The sequence below is a fragment of the Rhinolophus hipposideros genome (genome assembly GCF_964194185.1).
Source record: "Rhinolophus hipposideros genome assembly, chromosome: 1".
Taxonomy (NCBI): Eukaryota; Metazoa; Chordata; class Mammalia; order Chiroptera; family Rhinolophidae; genus Rhinolophus; species Rhinolophus hipposideros.
Genome location: NC_138047.1, coordinates 60,807,484 through 60,831,011, shown reverse-complemented (window position 1 = coordinate 60,831,011; position 23,528 = coordinate 60,807,484).

Below are 23,528 nucleotides of genomic sequence, written 5' to 3'. Positions count from 1 at the left end.
CAGAAGGTTTGACCTATAAAATTTACATAAACTCAGAGCTTTAGTTTCCTTATCTGATGAACAAGGGAAATAAAATTTAACTTCATTTGGTTGGTGTGAGGCAAAATGGAGATAAATTTCCTAGTACACGGTAAAAACAAAAAATGTTGGTTCCTTTATCCCCATATTCCCTTCCTTTGAAAAGTAAACAGCAAAGGAAGAAAGAGAAGAAAAACATTGAAATAAACCAGTAGTATGTCAGTGCTTTGGAAGTTTATGCTACCAACAGTATTATCTTTCTATCTCTATGGATACTATTTCATGAATAAGTTGAGAAATAGATGATAAATAGATGAATGGATGAACGTTTCTGTGAGCAAATAGACATATGGATTGACGGACAGTTTTCAATCCCACCCACAGTGCACGAGGGCTCCCTTTTCTCCACATCCTTGTCAACACTTGTTATTTGCTAACTTTTTTATATTAACCATTCTGACAGATGTGAGGTGATAGCTCGTTGTGGTTCTTATTTGCATTTCCCTAATAATTAGTGATGTTGAGCATCTTTTCGTGTGTCTGTTGTCCATCTGTATGTCCTCTTTGGAAAAATGTCTATGTCCTCTGCCCACTTTTTAATGAGATTGTTTGTATTTTTAAATGTTGAGTTGTATGAGTTCTTTATATATTTTGAATCTTAACTCCTTATCAGGTGTATCATTCACAAATATCTTCCCATTTAGTATTACCTTGAGTGAGGGCAGCAAAAGCAAAAATAAACAAATGGGACTACATCAAACTAAAAAACTTTGCACCACAAAGAACACCATCAACAGAACAACAACAAAAACCTATTCTTAATTTTTTTGAGGAATCTCCATACTGTTTTCTGTAGTGGTTGCACCAATTTGCTTTCCCACCAACAGTGTACAAGCCTTCCCTTTTCTCCACATCCTACTCAACTCTTGTTATAACTTGTCTTTTTGATAACAGCCATTCTTAGAAGTGTGAGGTGATATCTCATGTGGTTTTGATTTGCATTTACCTGTTAATTAGCGATGCTGAGCATCTTTTCATGTACCTGTTGGCCATCTTTGGAAAAATGTCTATTTAGAGTCTCTGTCCATTTTGAAATTGGGTTGTTTGGTTCTTTTTGTTGTTGTTGAGTTGTATGAGTTCTATATGTATTTTCTATAGTAACCCCTTAATTATTGGTTATATAATTTGCAAATATCTTCTCTCACTTAGTAAGTTAACTTTTTGTTTTGTGGGTGGTTTCCTTCACTGTGCCAAATCTTTTTAGTTTGATATAGTCCTATTTGTTTATTTTTGCTTTTGTTTCCCTTGTCTTTGGAGTCAGATCTAAAAAATAAAAAATAAAAAATAATCACTAAGGCCAATGTCAGAGAGATTATGACCTATGTTTTGGTCTTGGAATTTTATAGTTTCAGGTCTTACATTCAAGTTTGCAATCCATTTTGTGTTAGTTGAGTTAGTTTTTGTGTCTGGTATAAAATAGTCCAGTTTCATTCATTTGCATGTGTCTGTCCAATTTTCCCAACACTATTTATTGTTTCCCAACACTTTCCTCATTGTATGTTCTTTGCTCCTATGTCATAAATTAATTGTCCATATATGTATGTTATTTCTGGGCTGTTTATTCTGTTCTGTTGGGCTGTGTGTCTGTTTTTATGCCAATACCATACTGTTTTGATTACTATATTTGTAGTATAGTGTGAAATCAGGGAATGTGATACCTTTGACTTTGTTTTTCTTTTTCAAGATTGCTTTGGCTATTTGGGATCTTTTGTAGTTCCACATAAATTTTAGAATTACTTATTTTCTTTATTGTCTGTCTTCACTGTCTAGAATCTAAACTCCATGAGGGCACATATATTTTCTGTTATGATCAATTAATGAGCACCAACCATGCTGTTGAAAGCTTTACATACATGATTCATTCAACAGGTCTTTATTGAGCAGTTACTCTGTATTAGGCACTATCCAGGCATTGGAGATAAAAAATGGAAGTTAAAAATAATATATGTGAATGTGTTCAGGATAAAGGAACAGCAAGTGTAAAACCTTGAAATAGGGATAAACAAAGCAGAATCAAGAAACAAGAAGGTCAGATTTCTGATCTTATTTCCATAGCCATGCCCCATTATAACCAATGGTGGTCGGGATACTGGTGGAAAAGGAAAATGGTGTTGTCACTTTGCAAAACAGTTTGTCAGGATTTTTTTATATAGTTAACTATGCATTTATCATATGACCCAGCACTACCACTCCTAGGTATCTACCCAAGAGAAAAGAAAACTTAGGTTCACACAATATCTGCACATGAATGTTTGCAGTAGTTTGATTCATAATCACCCCAAACTGGAGTAAAAACTGAATGTCCTTCAATTGGTAAGAATAAACAAACTGTGGTACATGTATAATAGAATACTACTCAGCAATAAAAAGCACAAAATACTGATACATGAGGCCACATGCAAGGATCTCAAACGCATTATGTGAAGTGAAAGGAGCCAGATTCCAAAAGCAATGTACTATAGGGTTCCGTTTATGTGACAGTCTAGAAAAGGCAAAACCATGGGGACAGAAAATAAATCAGTGGTTGCTAGAAACTGGAGATCAGGAGAGAGGTTGACTACAAAAGGGTCTGAGGGAATTTGGGGGTATGAGGGAACTGTTTTATATCTTGAGTGCAATGATTTTACACAAGTGTGTGCAATTTTCAAAACTCATTAAACTGCACATGCACAAAGGTGAATTTTAATGTACATTAATTATACCACACAAAAAGTGCATGGTAGTTATTTTCATCAAGTTGGGGAAAGAATAATCAAATGCAATCGCATTGTTACCATGCTAATTAAGTTAGGAGCTAAAGGTCTATGCTGTTGATCTGTGTGTAAATGGACTTACTCGTACGTTCCAGAAGACCCCCTCCTTTTCTGACACATATAATTAATATTTATAAAATACTTATTATATGACATGCACTGTTCTAGGTTCTGAGGATACCTCAGTGAACAAGTTTTGTCCCTAACTTCCTAGAGCTTTCATTTTAATAACAAATAAGTAAGTGAATAAATGCATAAAATAAATGCAATAAATAAATATACTATTTCAAATAACATGATTTGACATAGTGGTTTTGTAATAAGTTGTTATAAAGAAAAATAAATCTTGGTAAAGGGAAAGAAGAGTTATGAGGAAGGGAGGCTATTATTTTTTGCATATTTTTAAAGTTTATTTGGGTGACATTGGTTAATAATACTACGTAAGTTTCAAGTGTACAGTTCTATAACACATTAGCTGTATATTGCATTGTGGGTTCATCATCCAAAATCTAGTCTCCCTCCATCCTATAAATTTGACCCCCTTTTTCCTCTTCATACTCCCCCCAGCTCTTCCCCTCTGGTAACCACCTTTCTGTTGTCTGTGTCTGTGAGTTTGTTTGTTTGATGCTTTCCTTTTTATATCCCACATGTGAATGAAATAATATTATTTTTGTCCTTTTCTCTCTGATATATCTCACTTAGCATGATAGTCTCGAGATCCATCCATATTTTTGCAAATGGCAGTATCTCATCATCATTTCTTATGGCAGAGTAGTATTGCATTGTATGTGTATATATATATATATATATATATATATATATATATATATATATATACTATTGTGTGTATATATATATATATATATATATATATATATATATATCTTTATCCAATCATCTATTAAAGGACACTTAGGTTATTTCCATGTCTTGGTTACCATGTATAATGCTGCAGTGAACACAGGGGTACATATATCATTACGAATAAATGTTTTCAAATTTTTCAGGTAGATACCCAGAAGAGGGATTGCTGGGTCATATGGTAGCTTGAGTCATAATTTTTCCAAAATGGCTGTATCACAAATTGGACAGTTTTTTTTAAAAAATGAACCCAGTAATTAAGAACAAAAAAAACAAAACAAAACTTTTTTCAATGCTTTGGAATAAATTATGTAGAATGGAAACTATCTGTTTCTGGTTTTTGTTTGTCTCTTTGTTTCTGTAAGCCAACTACAAGTCAGACTATTTTTCACATTGCAATAAGTGCTTTATACTAATTCTTAAAATATTCAAGATAATCTACTTTGTTTTAAAAGAAAAGCACAATCCATTGCCAATCTCTGGCAGAGAGAAGACACTGAATGGACATTTCTAATAAGTAAAGGAACAAATCAACCTCATGCCTTTCAAATCTTCCTCCAAACACATTCCACCTCTTGTATTTAGAGCTCAGTTTCTACCTAAGGAGATGAGGAGCAAAATAAACACTTAGCATTAATTGAGCCTCTTCTATTAGCCAAGTACTGTACTAAGAACTGCAATTTCAGGGCAATTTAATATTGTCCCCAACTCTCCCCTCACTCACAGTCTATGTCCTATATCAGTAGTTCCAATTCAAGCTAATTCTACCCACAGATGCCCCTGGATTCCTGCCTTTCTCCTCTATCCTCTACTGATAGTCCTCTGCTTAATAACCTCTCCCCTGGACGCCTAAGGAGCCTCCCATCTGAGCCCCTGCTGCCAGTCTCTCCTTCCTCTTTCCACCTTTAACATTTCTGTTAAAGTTATGCTCCAAAAAAAACTCAAAATTGTTCACATCATTGACCTGATTTAAAGATGTTGATGATTTCTGATTAGTTTTAGGATAAAAGTCTGGATTCCACAGCTGATCTATCCTTACTTTAACCTACACTTACCAACGCTCGTTTCTCAGCTGTATGCTACCACGCATACATCCACCGCCTTTGTGTTTTTGCTGTTCCCTAATCCCTTCAGGTCCCTTGTCTTTGCTTCTATTTGGAATAGTCTTTCCACCTTGCTCTGAAAAATTTCTGTCCATCATTTAAAAAACAGATCAAATGTGATCTCTCTAATGGACCGGCTTTCAAATCCCCAAGCACCATTACTTCATATCTCTGTAATGTCACTGATCATAGTACATTCCTTTTATAAAAATAATTTTTCATTTTTCAATTACAGTTGACGTATACTATATTAATTTCAGTTGTGCAACATAGTGATTAGATATTTATATAACTTACAAAGTGATCACCCTGGTAAATCTAGTATCCATCGGACACCATACATAGTTATTATAATATTACTAACTATATTCCTTATGCTATACCCTACATCCTCATGATTACTTTGTAACAACCAATTCCTACTTCTTAATCCCTTCCCCTTTTTCCTACCCTCATGCCCCCCTCCCAGCTGGCAACCATCAAAATATTCTCTGTATCTATGAGTTTGTTTATGTTTTGCTTATTTGTTTGTTTTGTTCTTTAGATTCCACTATAAATGAAATCATATGGTATTTGTCTTTCTCTGTCTGACATATTTCACTCAGCATAATACCCTCTAGGTCCATCCATGTTGTTGCAGATGGCAAGACTTCATTCTTTTTTATGGTTGAGTAATGTTCCATTGTATACACGTACTACTTCTTTTTTATCCATTTATCTATTGATGGACACTTATGTTGCTTCCATATCTTGGCCATTGTAAATAATGCCTGCTGTGAACGTATGGATACACATGTCTTTTCAAATTAGTATTTTTGGTTTCTTCGGATAAATACCCAGAAGTGAGATTATTGAGTCTTTTTTGTCTCTTGTTCTAGCTTCTGTTTTAAAGTCTATTTTGTCTGGTATAAGTATTGCTACTGAAATTTTTTGTTTGTTTCCATTTTCATGAAATATCTTCTTCTATCCCTTTGCTTTCAGTTGGTTTGTGTCTCTCTCTGAAGTGAGTATCTTGTAGACAGCCTATGTAAGGGTCCTGTTTTCTTATCCAGTTAGCCACCTTACATCTTTTGATTGGAGCATTTAATCCATTTACATTGAAAGTAATCCTGATCAATATGTAGTTTTGGCCATTTTATTATTCATATTTTTTTTCTTTTCTTTTCTTCTTAAAAAAAGTGCCTTTAACATGTCTTGTAATGCTGGTTGTGGTGAACTCCTTTAGTTTTTCTTGTCTGAGAAGTTCTTCATCTGTTCTTTGATTCTAAATGATAGCTTTGTGGGGTAGAGTAATCTTGGTTATAGATCCTTGCTTTTCATCACTTTGAATATTTCATGCCAATTTCTTCTGGCCTGAAAAGTTTTTGTTGAGAAATCAGATGAGAGTCTTATTGGAGCTCCCTTGTAGGCAACTAACTGCTTTTCTCTTGCTGCTTTTAAAATTCTCTCTTTGTCTTTAACTTTTGGCATTTTGATTATGATGTGTTTTGGTGTGGGCCTCTTTGGGTTTATCTTATTTGGGATTCTCTGTGAGTTCTGGGCTGGTACTTCTATTTCCTTTGCCAAGTCAGGGAAGTTTTCTTTCATTATTTCTTCAAATATGTTTTTAATTCCTTACTCTCTTTTATTCTTTTGGTACCCCTATGATGTGAATGTTGGTACACTTGATGTTGTCCCAGAGACCCTTTAAACTAGTCTCCTTCTTTTGGATTCTTTTTTCTTTTTGCTGTTCTGATTGAATGTTTTCTGCTACCTTATCCTCCAATTCACTGATTCAATTCTTTGCATCATCTGATCTACTATTGATTCCCTCTGATAAATTCTTTATTTCAGTTCTGTATTCTTCATTTCTGACTGGTTCTTTTCTATGTTTTCTATCTACATTTTTATGTTTTCTATCTCTTTGTTGAAGATCTCCCTGAGATCACTGAGCATCCTTATAACCTTTGTTTTGAACTCTGCGTCTGATAGATTGCTTGTCTCCATTTTGTTTAGTTCTTTTTATGGAGCTTTGTTCTGTTCTTTCATTTGGGATATTTTACTTTGTCTCCCCATTTTGGCTGCTTCCCTGTGTTTGTTTCTGTGTATTAGGTAGGGCTGCTATGTCTCCCAGTTTTAGTAGAGTGGCCTCATGTAGTAGATGTCCTGTGGGGCCCAGTGGTATAGTCTCCCTGGTCACCTGAGCCAGGTGCTCCAGGTGTGTCCCTTGTGTGGGTTGTGATTTTCTTCCTGTTATATTTGAGTCTTGATCTTGATTCCTGTTGGCATGTCAATGAGAGGGATTGATCCTCAGGCTGATTGGTTGTGAGGATTGGCCATGAATATAGTGGACAGGCTGTTGTGCAAGGTCTGACCCTACAGAGCAGGATTTGCTTTGGTGGGGCTCTGGTGCCTGCCCAGCCTGCCCTTTGGGTGTGTCATTTATGGAGGTGGTTGGGTGGTGCTGTGGTGTGGTCTGAAGCTAACCATTGGGTGTATTAGTTCTGGGGCCTCTTGGGAGTGGCAGGATGGAACCCTGATGCAGGCCAAATTCAGCCACAGTCTGAGCCCTGTCATTCCTGTGTTCCAGGAAAGAGCTTCAAAATGATCTGCACATGTTTACCACTTGTGCTGGGCTTGGAAGTGTGTGTGAGAGACTAAGCTATGAACTGAGGCTGGCTGCTGCTGCAACTCCTAGTTTGGGGGCTGCTTAGCAAGAGGTACAGGGCATGCTGAGGACAGATGCTGCTTGCTTGGGCTTTGTGAACCTTTGAGAGATTTTAGGAAAAGTCTCTATCATGAGCCAAGATAGGCTGTTTGTATGGAAACACCACTGAAAGTGGCTTGGGTGGGCCAGCAAGTTGGGTGGGTTAGAGTCTCAGGAACCAACAGGGCAGGGCAAATGTTATTAGCTTTGTTGATGGAGACTTAGATATGGCGGCTGCCTGTGTCTACACACTGGGTAGGGAGAAAGCTCAACAAAGGAGCAATGGCTCTGCCAGCACTTCTGTCAGAAAGCTACCCGTCCAGCCCTCATCCTGCAGCCAGATAATTCATTTCTTCCCCATATGTCCCTGTTGCCTTTTGAGCTGCTGCCCCAGTGCTGGAACTCAGAGTGAGTGAATCCATTATTGCGTAAGTCCACGTGAGGACCTTTTAAGAGTAACACCTAGAACTCCAGCAGCCCTCAGTCTTACTCAGCCACAATTTCCAGTAATTTTCACAGCCAGAAGTTATGGGGACTTTTCTTTTCGACACTGGAACCCTGAGCTGGAAGCCTGGTGTGGGGCTGGGACACTTTGCTCATGAGGGCGACCTCCACAGCTGAGATATCCCCCCCAATTTTTAACCACCATTCATGGGTGTGGGAGCACATTCTGCATCTCCACCCCTCCCGCTAATCGCAAGGTGGCTTCTTCTGTATGTCTTTAGTTGTAGAACTTCTATTCAGTTAGACTTCAGGCGATTCTCAATGATTGTTGTTCTGTAGTTTTGTTGTAATTTTGAAGTGGCTGTGAGAGGAGACAAGCACAGCATTTATGTACTCTGACATCTTGGCTGGACCAAAATCTCTCATAGTACAATCTTATTTGCCTGTATAATGAATCAAGCTGTTTCCTGAAGCAGGGAGACCTGCTCACCATCACCCTCCACTGGGTTCACATTCACAGTGTCTAGAAAAGTGTCACATTCAATCTTGTATTAATTTTCTGGGGCTGCAATACCACTAACTGGGTGGTTTAAAAATGGACATTTATTGTCTCACAGTTCTGGAGTCTGAAAGTCTGAAATCAAGGTATTGGCAAGATTGGCTTTTTTTTTTTCAGGGTTATGAGCTCATAGTTGGAGAACCACAAAGCTTCATGACAGCCCTAAAAGAATCTTTCCTTTTTACCCAGATAGCTGATATTGCTGAAAATTAAACATAAAATTTAATTGTACAGGTTGCTGAATTAAAAAATGGTTGAATTTAATTTCTTAGCCTCTTTCCTGTGGAAGCAACTTGCTAATGAAGTCCAAACAAACTAAGCCTTCCTTTGATTAAATACCCATGAAAACTACATCTGGGGCAGATGTTTTGGAAGAGGTCTTTCATTCTCCTCAAGACCCAACCTAACCACTTCCTATCGTGACCAGATACATCACTAAGATTAAATCTCAGCATGTTCCAACGAGACAGGCACACGTTGTGACCCAGGAAGAAATAGTTCACACACACACAAAAACTGCCACGCTTTTCTAACATATATCATCAGAAATCTGGGGGACATGTATGGGAATTCATTCTAGAGATGTTAGAGCAAGAAATGTGAAATATAACATTAGGTCAGGCCAAATTCATCAACATGAGTTCTCTCACTGGAGACCTTTCCTGGTATCATGTGGAGGAGGATATACAAGGCCTAGGGAGATAGGAACATTGGATTGGATTTATCGAGTGCAATCTGTATGTCCACCTCCCAGCTACATTCCAGTAAAAGACAAGAAGAATCCAACTGTCATCATGAAGTCACCTTCATTCTTGAAAAGCTCTGTGTTTGCTCTTTTTTATAGTCTAGGTATGACTAGGGAATGTCACCATCAAGAGGGGCCCTCTGATTGCCATGAAGATTATGGGATCCCAGAATAGCAGTGGCATTTAGCCAACACAAACCCTACCACAATGGGTGGCAGGGACCTGTCAGTAATCAGAATGCTTTGGCTCACAAAGGTCTTTGGCAGTAGCTCACTGATCAAAATAGATGGACTGTCATATGGCTCGATCTATATTACAGAGAACACTCTAGGTCTGGTAGCCAAAAACCTGGTTTGAGTTGTCCTAGTGGAGAATCATTGCCTTTCATTCAGTTTCTCTACCTAAGTGAATTTATACTCAGAAGTCCTTGAATAAAGGATGTCCCTTGTGATCCACCCTCGCCAGAGCCTCCCAGAGAGGAATTCTGAGCCACCACACCTAGTAAGGGGCAGAGTAGAGATTTGAGTTCCAGCCCCTACTCTAAACCATTATTATCTTTTATTTCCCTGCAGAGCACAAGGGAATAAAACCCCCAACCCTGTCTGAATGATGTGAGTCCAGTTGAAGCTCACCATGATGTGGGTGTTGAGAATGCACATGGCATTCAGGGTGACCAAATGTCCTGGTTTGCACAGTACTGAAATGTTTTCTGGGGCCTGGGACTTTCTGTGCCACAACGAGGGAAATCCTGGGCAAACCAGAACCCCCATAATTCAGTAATCTTTCAGCAGCTGCATTGTTGCTGCATTGTTGGAATATAAGAGTACAGGAAGAGAGAAAAAAGAATTGGTCAAATCTATCTGATTTTTATCCTATTGCAGGATAGAATCAAATGTGTTAATCTATGCATAATTTTTTGATAAAGTATACTCTAAATTTTATATATCTATTAGCCATTAGTATGAATTCCAATCAGAAGATGGTAAAATAGTTACTATAAATTCCATGGATGAGTAGTTAAGGTAAGCAGTCTCATAACCCAAAATTACATAAAGTCGGTTGTAAACAAACTTGACTGCCAAACAATTTCCTCAGAATTTTAAGAATATCTTAACACCAGAAAAAATTTACAGCTACTAAGAGAACGAGTTGGATATAGATAAATTTAATGCACAAGCAATGTGGAAACTCTCTTTTAGACTTTCTTTCAACAGCTGCCCCCTAAGCTTTTTTTTTTTTTTTAATGTCAGTTCTCTTTTTTTTACCCCTTGATTGCTTCATATAGAAAGGCCAATACTCAGCTGATAATCAGTTAAATGTCTAAAAGGCAGACAACAGATAAAGGACAAAAAAAAGTAACTTTTTTAAAAAACTTTTTTTTAAAAAAGTAACTTTTTTAAAAAACTTTTTTTAAAAAAAGAACCTTTTTTAAAATCTCAGAATGACAGGCTTATGCATCTTAAATTTCAAAACAACCCCAGCCGCTACCTGACCCTGTACCTACAGTGACAGAATGGAAAGGTAGTATATGTGACATGTTAAGAATAATAGTTAAAGTATGAGAGTATTTGTTAGTGGTTTACTTCTTCAAATAAAGTGGCGAAGTTTCAAGGTCTCACAATCTACAGGTTTGTTAGGAGAAACTAATGATAATAGCCAATACCCATAAGTGCCACTGTGTGCTAGATACTGTTTCAGGCACTTTGAACTCATGAATTATTTTGAACTATTAACACTTTGAACAATTAACTCATTATACAGGTAGGAAATGGCGCCAGAGAGAAGTTGGGTAATGAATACAAGGTCACACAGATGATAAAGAGTAATGTTGGGGCTCAGTGCCCTGCGGTTAGAATCCAGGTCCTTGCTTTAACCATCAGTTACATTGCCTCTTCCAGGCAATAATGCAATCACATGCAAAAGAATTGAGGACTCGGGAATCAAAGGCTATAGTTTGAGCCAGGGCTGCAGCAAAAAAGTAAGAACCACTTTCATTTATAATAAAGACCCATAAAGAGGAAGTGGGAGTCCTAAACAGTGTGGGATGAGAGTAGTGTTGGGCACCAAAAAGAGGATCCAGGCCATCCTGGAAATATTCCCCTAGCCACAGAGGTTCCTTAGAGGGGAGGAAATGGACATTAACATCAGGACGTCTAGAATTGCGTAGTGCAAAATGGACCCTGTCATTCTTAAATCCCTTTGTCTTCTTCATAAGATCCTGAATTAGAGAATTTCTCTGGGAATATTTGTATGTTGATAACTGAACAGAATGAACCCTACTTGATAATTACCATCTCTATTCTGATACCTACTCTTCTATATATTTGTGTGTGTGTGTGTGTGCATGTGTGTGTGTGTAATTGTTTTCAGTATGTTTTAAGAGCATGGACAATGTAACATATATGTGTTTGTTAGTTTTAATCTAAGGATAGTAATTTAGCATTTGAAGTCCCCTAATCAGGAATTTACTCTCTGGGGTATATTACTCTCCAGGGAGCCAGATGTTTCTCTCCATATTTTGTTGTGGAATCCCAAGGAATCTGAACCTACCCTTCCAGGTGATTCTAAAAATATACTTGTCAAAGTAGGAGGGTAGAACATATTTTATTTAATAGTTTATTACCTTGACTCATAACTTTTAAATATTTAGACATATGTTATATTGGCTCCTATTTATTCTCTTTACCCAGATGCAAAGGTGTTCCAAGAAACATGCTCTAGGAAGAAGGGTGGGGTTTGTAGTATTTGGCCTGATCTGTAGCATTTGCCAACATCTGCTGTATAAATACTCCTGCCATCGATTATTTCGAGTTGTCAACATGATGTGACTGATAGAGTTGCACAACTTGCTCTCCTGAGCAGACTATGCCCCTGGCCAAACCCACAACTACAGGGGCTAGACTGGCCTGTATTGTATTATCTTGCTTGTCTCTCTCTTATCTTGTTCTTTCTCTGCCCTCTCTTTTCCTCCTTTTTTCCTCTTAAGAGCAACTTAACTTCTGCCTACTTATGTTAAATAATTTTACAACCATCTTCTGTTACATGAACCTGACCTTGGGTCTTACTCTTGACTTTCACTGACTTTCAAAGTACTTTTTTTTTTTTGAGGGTTAGGTTTTTATTCACATAATTTTATTTGCCTTATTTTTATTTTATGTGTAGGTTACAGCAGGAAACTTTAAGCAATATATTATTCACAATTAAATATTATTTTTGTCTCAAATTCTATTCAAGTGCCAGGTTAAATAAATCTTTAAGCTTCCACAAAAATTCCTCATATTTATTCCTCCCCAACATCCCAAAAGGAGTCTGCTTTCTGTGGGGCAAAAAGGACCTTTGTTTCCTTTCTTCTCTCCCTCTTTCCTCATTTTCTTTCCCCATCTTACTCCTACAGGTCTTTCATTTAAGCAGGAAACACGTGTCCGTAGGTGCTAATGCATCAGAGCTTGCACAAGCAGCAGGGTACACCTCCAATGTTTGAGGCACAAATGGGAAACAGTGTCTGTCTGCCCTAGTCTTGAATTTCTTGTTTGTTCATAATGCACATAATCGCTATGCTTTTTCTCATTTTTTCATGATAATAACATCTCATGTTTTTATTTCTCATATTGTTATCATCTTTGACAGAGGGTGATCACTTTTTAAAATTCAATTAAATGTATTGGGGTGATATTAGTTTAATAACATGATACAGGTTTCAAGTGTACACTTCTGTAACACATCATCTGCATATTGCATTGTGTGCTCACCACCCAAAGTCTGCTCTCCTTCCTTCACCATGTATTCGGCCCTCTTTGCCCTCCTCATCCTCCCCTCACTCCCCTTCCCTTCTGGTAACCACCATACTGTTGTCTGTGTCTAGGAGTTTGTTTGTTTGTTTGTTCTGTTTGTTCATTTGCTTTCTGTTTTATATCCCAGGTATGAGTGAAATCATATGGTTCTTGTCCTCGAAGTATTTCTTTTGAACAAATTTACCACTCTTCTCTAGAGAACTTGTTAGTGAATTTAAATCTTTTCAGCTTGTTCCCCTTGAACTGGCTTGTATAATAATTTGGTCTGGAGATAATTCACCCCCTGACCATGATGAACTCAAAACAGAGAGGATGTTAAGAGACTTTTGAAATTGTAAAGCTGCCCAACTGCTCTTGTCCCAGTTAACCAATTCTTGTAAATTATGTAAAGTTCATCACTGCCGCTTACCTAGCTTCCACACCTTGAGGAACAGCTAAAGAAATGAGTCTAACTTGGGGAGAGTCCAGTATTCATTTTATTCTAAGATTATAGTTGTCATTTGCACTAGGAGGCTCCTGACTTGGTTATCTGCCTCTGAACTCCAGTTCTGAGGGCTGGTTTTAAGTTCCCTCTTAGAGATTGTCTGCTGAGTGGCTTGGCGACTAATTCCCTACTTGATCCCTCATTCTGGAGACAGTCCCTGCAAGGAAGTTGTGTGGACACCAACTATCATAATTATTTTTGTGTTAGTGAAGATTTAACCTTAATCAGGTATTCATTAGACTTAGCCTAGTTGACAGTTTAATAGTCATGGAACGCCTTTAATACTCACGAAAAGGAAAACAAATATGAAATTCTAGAAAAGTGCTAAAGATTCTATATTAAAAGTAAGTCAATAATAAAGTTTCTATGAATGTTTCTCTTTGAAAAAAAATTATCCTTATGAATTGAAACATTTTGGTATATATTTCAAGAATGGACTACAAAAATAAGTTTGTTTCTATCAAACACAAAAGCCTACATTTCCTGATATTTAGTAGTTTGCATGGAATCTGTCTCATGGTACTATTTCAAATTTTGTTCTTCTAAAACTTAAACAAAAAGAATTGCCTCTGTTAGGTTTTATTCCCAAGCAAAAGTGTCTTCAAATGGCTTAATTTAACGTGATAACCTTCTTTAACCCCTATCCACGATGGGGGTTAAAGGAAGGATAAAGTTGGCAGAGACATAGGTTACATATGTTAATCTCAGTTTGTGTCAGCTGTGTATAAATTGTTTAAATAGTCCCTTCATCTTATTGGATCTTTACATTCATAAAGTCTCCAATAGTGAAGATGCCAACTTAAATGCTTGCTCTCAAATCTCTTCTGATCATTACCAAATTAACTTATTTAATACTTAGCATTGCTATAATTTAATGTAGGATTAAATTAATGTAGGATTGGCAATGCTATCTTAGAAGTGGTAAGTAGAAGCAGCTAGGGATTGGTTAACACTTTCAGTACTTATAATTTTGAAAGGAACTAAGTAATGTTCTGTTCTGCCAATTAAAAGAGCCTGATAAGCTGTTTCAGTAAGCATTATGATTCTCCCTGGGAGAATCATATGAAACTCCCTGAGAGCAGCAGCCATGTTTATAGTTTATCTGTCATTGTACCTCATAAGATGTTCCAAAGCTCCTTCTTCCTAGTCCAGATTTTCTTTTCTTTTTTTAAAGAAGATTAAGAGGAAGCTTTCCTTCCTAAAGGTTGGTGTGCTGGGAAGATAGGTAATGGTACTGAAATTTGTCTTTATTGTGAGAGCAATGAACGGAGATAGGATATGCATAGGTACTAGTAGCAAAATTGTCAGACAAAATAGGGAACAATCTTTCAAAGCATCATAACGTAAGATAGTCCTTAAATCATAATCTAGTAAAATACCTTGTTTCTAAGAAGCTTTTTTATAAGAAACTAATACTAAAGAATTGGGGTTACAGAAAAATACTATTCTCCATGCCAAACACACACACACACACACACACACACACACACACACACAGACACACACACATATGTACTTATTGGAGGAGAAATTTTTTCTACCCAGTGCCTTAGAGATTTCTATTTCCCATTTATTATTCTCTTTCACAACTCCCTCCAAATAATTAGTCCTGAGGTAGGTCTGAGTTTCCATGACAGAATATGCAAATATTTCAAGGTGGTTCACTATGTCCTGACCGACACTTTAACTAACCACACTCTTTAAGTCAGGGGACACAGTGAGATAAGGACTCCATGTCTCCTGATCTCAAAACAGACTTGAAATTTTTAAGAAAACAGGAGTGACACTTCTGTGAATTCCTCTTTGGTGCCTGTTTATTTTTCTCTTTTGAGGAAAGTCCTCTCTTGAGAAATTCTAATGCCTTGGATAGAATATTCAGAATTTCCTGGACCTCGTCCTTGAAGATTTCTTTGGTGAGGCTTGTGTTTCTGGGATCAGAGCCAGGTCTCACAGGGTTCCCCTGCTCTACAACACTGGACATTAGCACTTGTTCTTGCCATATCTTAACATTGGTGATCTTTGAAATCCATAAAGTGAGGTCCCAAGTCCCAGTTCAGGTTATATTTTGGATATCTCAATTCTAAGTGTCCTTGTGCCAAGGGCAGAGGACACGATGGGAGGTTTCTTTCCAAATGCTTAGGAGACACTTATAGCAAAATAAGTCCATATTCAACTGCAGTTGGTTTGGTCAACTAGTGTAAACATCGAACAAATCAGCTCTTCTTAAAATCTGATAGATTTGAGGCAGCCATCTTCCTTAGATGATGTCTGTAGTCAAAGTTCTGAAACCAATCTTCAACCGTGGCCTTTGCACCTCCACACTATTTTAAAAATAATTTACTGCCACTCCCTCCCCCTTATCAGTGGGGACATGATGGAAGTTTGTGAGACAGAGGTCATAAGCTGATTAATTTTTATGAGGGTGAACACACCAATTTTAATATCTATGGGCTCTACACACACTGTCTAAAAGTCCTCCTCCTTCCGCTAGCTGTAAGCATGCTAGCCCAATGTAGAGGAATTCCACATTTACTCATTATTGATTAACTCAGGATCCTTGGCTCCAAGAGGCAAACTCTACTCTTTCCTTGCTCTTAGTTCTTTTTACATTATGCTGAGAAAACAAAGGGGAGCATGCAGACTGTATGATTTTATGTATATGAAATTCTAGAATCAATAAAACTAATTTACAGTGATAGAAATCAGGTCAATGGTCCCCTGGGACAGGTTGGGGGAGGTCAGACTGTAGTGGGACACGAAGGAACTTTTGAGGTTGTTGAAAATGTTCTGTATCTTGACAGGTGTATACATTTGTCAAAGTTCATCAAACTGTCCACTTAAATGTATGTGTTGTAGTGTATGTAAATTACATCTCAATAAATTTGAGTTTTAAGTCTTTTTTATTGCCTTTGAAATTTTTCACAAATATATCATTCTAAGGATTGGGTTTCCTGACAATTGTCTTTGAATTTAGGGCTATAATTGAAATTTAATCCTCTTCCATCTTTTGTGCATGTCCTTTGATATCTGAATTTACTAGAGAATTTACTAGGCTGCCAAGTATGTCTCTTTAGATAACTCACCTTTTTCTTCCTAATCCAAGATAATCCTTGTTTGTAAGATTTAGAATTTCATTTTGAAGTACTTCTCCCAAACACTTGCCATCTTCCCTTTTGGGTTTCTGTCCAGGGAATCCTACCATTTTCCAAAATATTTTAGATCTGTCTTACTAAAGTCTAGGATATATACCTATTCACATCCAGCTCTCCCTGACTAGCATGAACTCTAGAATAACCTGATCGTTTATTTCCCATGAGTTCATATCACTTCCACTTCTCTGACCAGTTCCTTCTTGTGGCCAGCATTTGGAAATTACTTCCTCTAATTTCTGAGAAAATGTCCACTTAAAAAAATTACTGGCCCCTGGGAACGTGGTATTTTTAGGGGAAAAAAAGACCTTAGAGGTCGGTAATCACTCCTTCACTTGTTGTACGACACATCTAAGATCTTAAGGGCTGAGGTGTTTGAAAGTAATATAAATTATGTAATATATTTATAATATTTATGTTTATAATATTTATATAATATAATATAAAATATATATGTATATATACACACATATACATACATAACAAATACATATACATACATATAGATAGATAATTCCTGGAGGAGTTTTTTATTTTTTTATGAAAATAACAAAGGGATTTACTGAGAATTTCTAAATGTATACATCCCCATTTTATCACACATAACTCAAGGTCCTGCTTCTCTAACTGAGGTAACTATCTGCCCAGAGATATGTAGCAGAAGGCTAAGGTGAGCAAAGCGCACTGGAGATGTAAGATCTCACAGGAATGATGCTACCCGTTTGGAAGGAACATAAAAACATTTTTTTTTTTTTACAATTTTTTTTGCCTTTTTGTGTGTGTGTGTGTGTGTTGAGAGCCCACTGGCCCATGTGGGAATTGAACCGGCAGCCTTCGGAGTTAGGAGCATGGAGCTCTAACCTCCTGAGCCACCGGGCCAGCCCCTAAAAACATTTTTGTACTGAAACAGCTGTAGACATATCAGTAGAGTGAAATAGAAAATCCATACATATTTTTTAAACCAAGCATGTAACTTTAAAGAAATTTTGAACTTATGGAGTTCAAAATAGGCTGCTGTGGCCTATTTCCCCTAACCTCCCACAGTTGCTTTTCTGCTTCTCTGTCACTAATGATATGTCCATGGGAAAGTCTGAGAAGAGCTGACTTTAGGATATATATCTGTATTTTGTCCATGAGGAACTGTGGGAAGCTTTCTTCTAGAGTGTCTAAAGGAATCAACCCTGTTCTCACGTAAGCTATTCCAATTCTGCTGCCCCCTCCCAATTTTGAGGGTGTGTTTGTCAAGCTATTCTAAGTGCCTGTCAAATGGGATGGGCTTCCTTATTCGTAGTTCTTATTGCAGATTTGTGGGTTTTTAAAAATATAATTGTACAATGTTTGACTTAAGTACCATTTACTTGGTAATTTCTATAAAGCTTGTGTTCTTCAATAACCTCTGGAAAACGCAGGTCCTGTTGTCCTTGCTATGCCAGACATGGTGCTTCGTGGTGATATGTGCTCTTTCTGGATTAGCGTTTACTCTTCTGGCAGCCAGCAGCCCACTGACCCAGGGAGAGGACATATTACAGCCATGTGCCATCACTGGAACCATAAGCTCCTTTGTGTGGGGAGCTTGCTTGGGCTCCAAGAGGAAAATGGATTTCCCTCATTTGCAATACCCTAAACAGTGCTAAATTACCCAACAGGCAAAGCATGCATTTTGACCACTACTGAAGCAGAGACATTCAAAAACAGTTTGGGGTAGGATAATTAGATATTTTCCCCAAAGCATCAAATTTGTCATAATAGGATAAATCAGAACATTGTTTGACCACCTAATACTTATTATATGATTTGGTGTAGTTTTAAATTTTAATTACATAGACGGGAGAAATCATCTTTTCAGTGCTCAAGGTCTCTGCTGATCTTAACAGGACTCCGGCCACGCATAACCCACCGAGCATCCTTCCCTCACTGTCTGCAGGTCAGTGTCACCCTGGTGTGATCATACTCCTGCGGACTCTGGAACTATTGAAAAAGTCACAAATTTGGGAGCATACCTACATTTTCCTTCATTATAATCCTTTGTTGGAAATACGCTTCTGGTCTATTACCTTTGATGGTTAGGTAACTCGAACTATGAGATCTAAGCTCATGGGTAGTTCACTGTCACCTTAGTTCCTAACCATGGAGAAGTGAGCACTGGTGGTGGCTGAGAGGACAGCTGTAGGACAGTGTTCTAAACTGGGGTCCAGGAACCTGAGTGAGGGGGGAAAATGTATCTTTATTTTCACTAACTTTAAAATAAAATTTAGCATTTCTTTCGATAATGAATGTAAGCAATAAATCCCAATAGTTTTTACAGAACCCATGACATTTTCACCAGTAGAACTCATAGCTTTTTCCATACCCAATTCAGTTGTTAGAAATATCTTGAACTATTGCTTCATTCATCACTACTTCAAAATTGCTGAGGTTTTTAGCTCCCTAAGAGATCACCTGTGGTTGTAGTCTTCTTGTGTATAAAAGCTATTGAGCAACTCTGAGCCTAGATGTCCTGTATTCTACATTCATTGCCCAGAGATTTACATTGCTTCCCTGCTAGGTCATATCTACAAAATTTTTTGTCCATTTCTTAAAAAAAAAGGATGCTGAGAACACCTGAAAACACCTAGAATTATTTCAAAACTTATTTCTATCATAATACCATCCAAGTTGACTATAAATTTACAATCATTTTCTTTTTCATATAAGTTGTATTGAAGACGTTGATCTACTGGTGTTTGGACAAAATACTTATTTCAAATCAAATTTTATTTAAAAAGTTGTGGATAATTCTACTGTTCCTTACAAGGTGCCTCCTGTGTTGCTTTGTAAAATGCACTCTGTCATTTCATTTGCAACAAGATATTTTTGTGAGACAGTATTCTTAACCCTTGTAATTATCAAAACAAAAAATCAAAATGGACTGAATGTCTATGATCACAAGCATATTGCCTTGTTGTTTTAAAATGTGGATTTTTATCATTATTCAGGTATGGCAAGGCCAATGGATCAGGAGATAATTGCCATTGACAAGATAATAGGTTATTGTATTCATCTGCTCAGGCTACTACAACAAAACACCACAGACTAGGTAGCATAAATGGTCAAAAATGTATTTTTCACAGTTCTGGATGCTGGAAGTCCATGGTCAAAGTGCCAGCAGGGTTACTGTCTGATAAGAGCTCTCCGCTTGAGTTACCTTCTCACTGTGTCCTCACATGGCCTTACCACCTTACTTCCTTAGAGATCCCAACTCCAAATACAGACCCACTGGGGGTTAAGCCTTCAACACATGAACTTTGGGGGCACAAACTTTCAATCCATAACAGTTATACTCACAGATCCCATGAGGTGGGGGTTAGGATCACAAGGAAAGCACTGAAGTCACTCAGGAGGCAGAGGGAGTGAGGGGAAAATGTGGACAAAGCCTTTTGTCGTTTCCACAGGTGAGACAGGATGAGAAATCTCAGGATTGGCTAGTTTGAATCAATTCAGAGGGCTCTGGGGCATATGGGCGGCCCCTACTTGTCTGGTACCTGGCCCTGGAGTGATTAGGGCAAGTGGATAGAGGCCCTGAGTATGACAGCTCAGTAGAAGAGGTGGTTGGGTTTGGGCTATGAACAATTGGTTTGCATATGGAAGGAGTGTCATTTATTATCTCTAAGAATGAGCTATCCTCTCCAGGATCAGCAAGGCACCAGATGTCAAGGCATCAAATACAGAAACTAGACAATAACAAAAAACAAATATAGAAACTAATGGTTATCACTTGTCAAAGTCTGGGGTAGTCACCTTCAAGACTGCCCATCACAACTGATAACTATACTTCAATACAATTGTGTTTCTCTGTAATTCGGTGTATTTTACTTTCACATTTAAAACATTATTCTAAGAAGATGTCTGAAGGCTTCCCCAGATGTACATAGCACAAAAGGTTAAGGGTCCCTGCTTATTGCCAGATGGATCTGGATTCAAACCCTGCCTCACCTACCAGCCGTGTAGACCTTGGGGAATCACTTCACCTTTGCAAGCCTGGTTAGCATGTATCACAGATGTGTTGCAGGGACGAAAGGAGATCCTGCATGTAAAACATTGACATTCTGCCAGGTTATCTTAAGCACCCAATAAATGATAGACATTATCAACATAGAAGAGATGGTGCCTAAATTTCACATATATGCATAGTTTTCTATTTCATATAATTACAAGCCCAGAGATCATGTTTACTGATGGTTGCGTTCCACTCTTTCCCCCTGCTGAAAACTTTAAATACCTTAATGAAAATATGTGATAATGTTCAATGTGCCTGTACCTGCTTCCTCACCAAAAAGCACCATATAAAATGACAAATATTATTGTACCCAGAAGTATTAACCCAGAAGTATAAGACATCAGCATTAGAACCAAATGCTGGACTAAGATCATCCACAGGGAGAGGACACATAACTTAAGAAGTCTTACACTGACAGAATATCAAGGCTGACAATCAGCAGAACCTGCCATACAAGACAGGTAAATAGTGAAAGGTGAATGGGGAGAGCAAAACCCCTTTTAAACTTTCCAGCTAGGTGCTCCTTCCTGCCAATGCAGTTCAACAAGGAAGAGGCAGGGAAGCAATCACAGCTACCCTGTTTTCTTGTAACCTGTGAAATTCTTTTAACAGAGGGATGCATTCATTATTCAGCAATCCAGTAACAAATCAGAGACAAGGTAGAGAACAGAGAGAGTCAGGAATGGCGTGCTGCCGCCATTTGTTCCAGTGAGTCTGGAGACCAGGACATTGGGAGGTGGAAAAGATGAGCCCAGTACTCTTGCACGTTCTGACCAGGAGCCTGGACACAGGTAGAAACGGCTGGTTCAGCCTCACTAGAGAAAGCCTCAGTCACAGCTGGTCTCCTTTGCTTGGTGTAGCCATGACTCCCCAGCACGCACACTGAGCATGTTACAGACGAGACACTGCATCTGTCACCATGGAAAAGGAAGCACATAAGCAAGTTAGTTTTGATTTCCCAGCCACCACAAGGCGAAACCAAAACCACTTTCTTCCTCTCCACTCTCCACCTCGCCCCTGCTAGTTCATTATCAATATCCGGATACAGTTTTTCAAAACCATCTCAGAGAATTTGAAGTATCTTGATTAGCACTAGAATGAAAATTAAGCCACTCAGGCAAAGGGTACACGGGATTTCTTTGTATTACTTCTTAAAACTGCATGTAAATCTATCATTATCTCAAAAGAAAGTGTAATTGAAAAAAGCTATTCAGAATGTATTGTCACAGGAAGAAAGAAATAACAACCCCCAACTCCCCCACAAACAAAAGCCCCACCCTGAAAATCAACTTTGGTTGTTTTGTTAGGCAAACTTCCTCAGTCATGCTATACTTATAGAGATGCCATTCTGTGCCTAGTGAAAGGTGGAGCAACAGAAAATAACACCTGTTTCTTTTTCCTCTTTTCTCCTTATCAAACTGACAAGTTCCTTAATAGCAACTGTAAAGCGTATGTCTGGTAGTATAAACAAGAACTGGTAAGAGTTGTTTGCTCCAGAGAGGAGAATGAGGGAGGGGCTGGGACAGAGAGAAAGATACATTTCTCATGACAGATCCTTTTGGACTTTTGGATTTTATATCGTTTGTACATATTACCTAGCCCAAAATTATTATTCCCCAATCTTACATGCCCTTTGAAGGTCTAGCACAAACATGACTTTCTATACGATCTTTTCACATCCTACCCGTTTGAATTCACCATTACCTCCTATTCCATCACATAGTGGTTCTGGGTTGCAAAACCTGAGAGCTTTTTTTAAAATGCCGGTACTCAGGCCTCTGCCCAGACTAACTAATGAGAATCTTGGAGAGGAAGGGACCAGTATGGGTGTTTTTAAAAAAAACTCCTCGAGTAATGTTTATGTGTATTCAGGATTGAGAACTTCTGTCCTGGCACTTTATGGAGCCAAAGTATTTAAGCACTAACCTTAAAAGTAAACACTGAATAATTGACTACAAAAAAAAAAAAAAAAAAAAAACAAAACTGTCACACCGTTTACCTCATTTTGTCTCCAGAACAATCTTGTGAGCTGGACATCACTGCCCAGAAGAGGAAAAGGAGAGTTAAAGTGCTAAAAATTACCAGGAATCCCTTTAGCTTTGTGTTTGACCACATCCCCTGAGTTGAAAGCCAGATTTTAGATCCTTCGCCCATATCCTAGCACAGCAATTTACACACAGGTGGTGTTCAACCACAACTTAACAGCAAAATGAAGAATGAGTAGTCCAGCAGGGCAGCAGGAGATATCTCTTGGTCATCCAGAGCTTCTGGGGACCTCACCTTCCCCAGAGGTTTCCCAGATGATGAGTAAGAATTTATTTCCCTGTACCTCTAACTGCTTGTTTACCCCTGTCAACATCACCTCCGTTGCATGTTCAACATGCAAATTCCTAAGCCCTGGATTTACAGAACCAGAATTTCTGGGGATGACACGCAGGGATACCTATTTTTGTTTTTTTGTATTTGTGTGTGTGTGTGGGGGGGTAATAAAATATATATAACATACAATTCACCCCCTTAACCATTTATAAGTATACCGTTGAGTGGCATTAAGTACATTCATATTGTTATGCAGCCATCATCGCCATCCATCTTCAGAACTTTTTCATTTTCTCAATCTGAAACTCAGGACCTATTAAGCAATAACTCCCCATTACCCTCTCCCAAGCTCCTGGCAACCTGCATTCTACTTCCTTGTCTCTCTGGATTTGACCGCGTTAGGTACCTCATATAAGAGGAGTTGTGCAGTATTTGTCTTTTTGTGACTGGCTTATTTCATTTAGTATAATGTCTTCAAGTTTCATCCATACTGTACCATATGACAGAATTTCCTTTTTT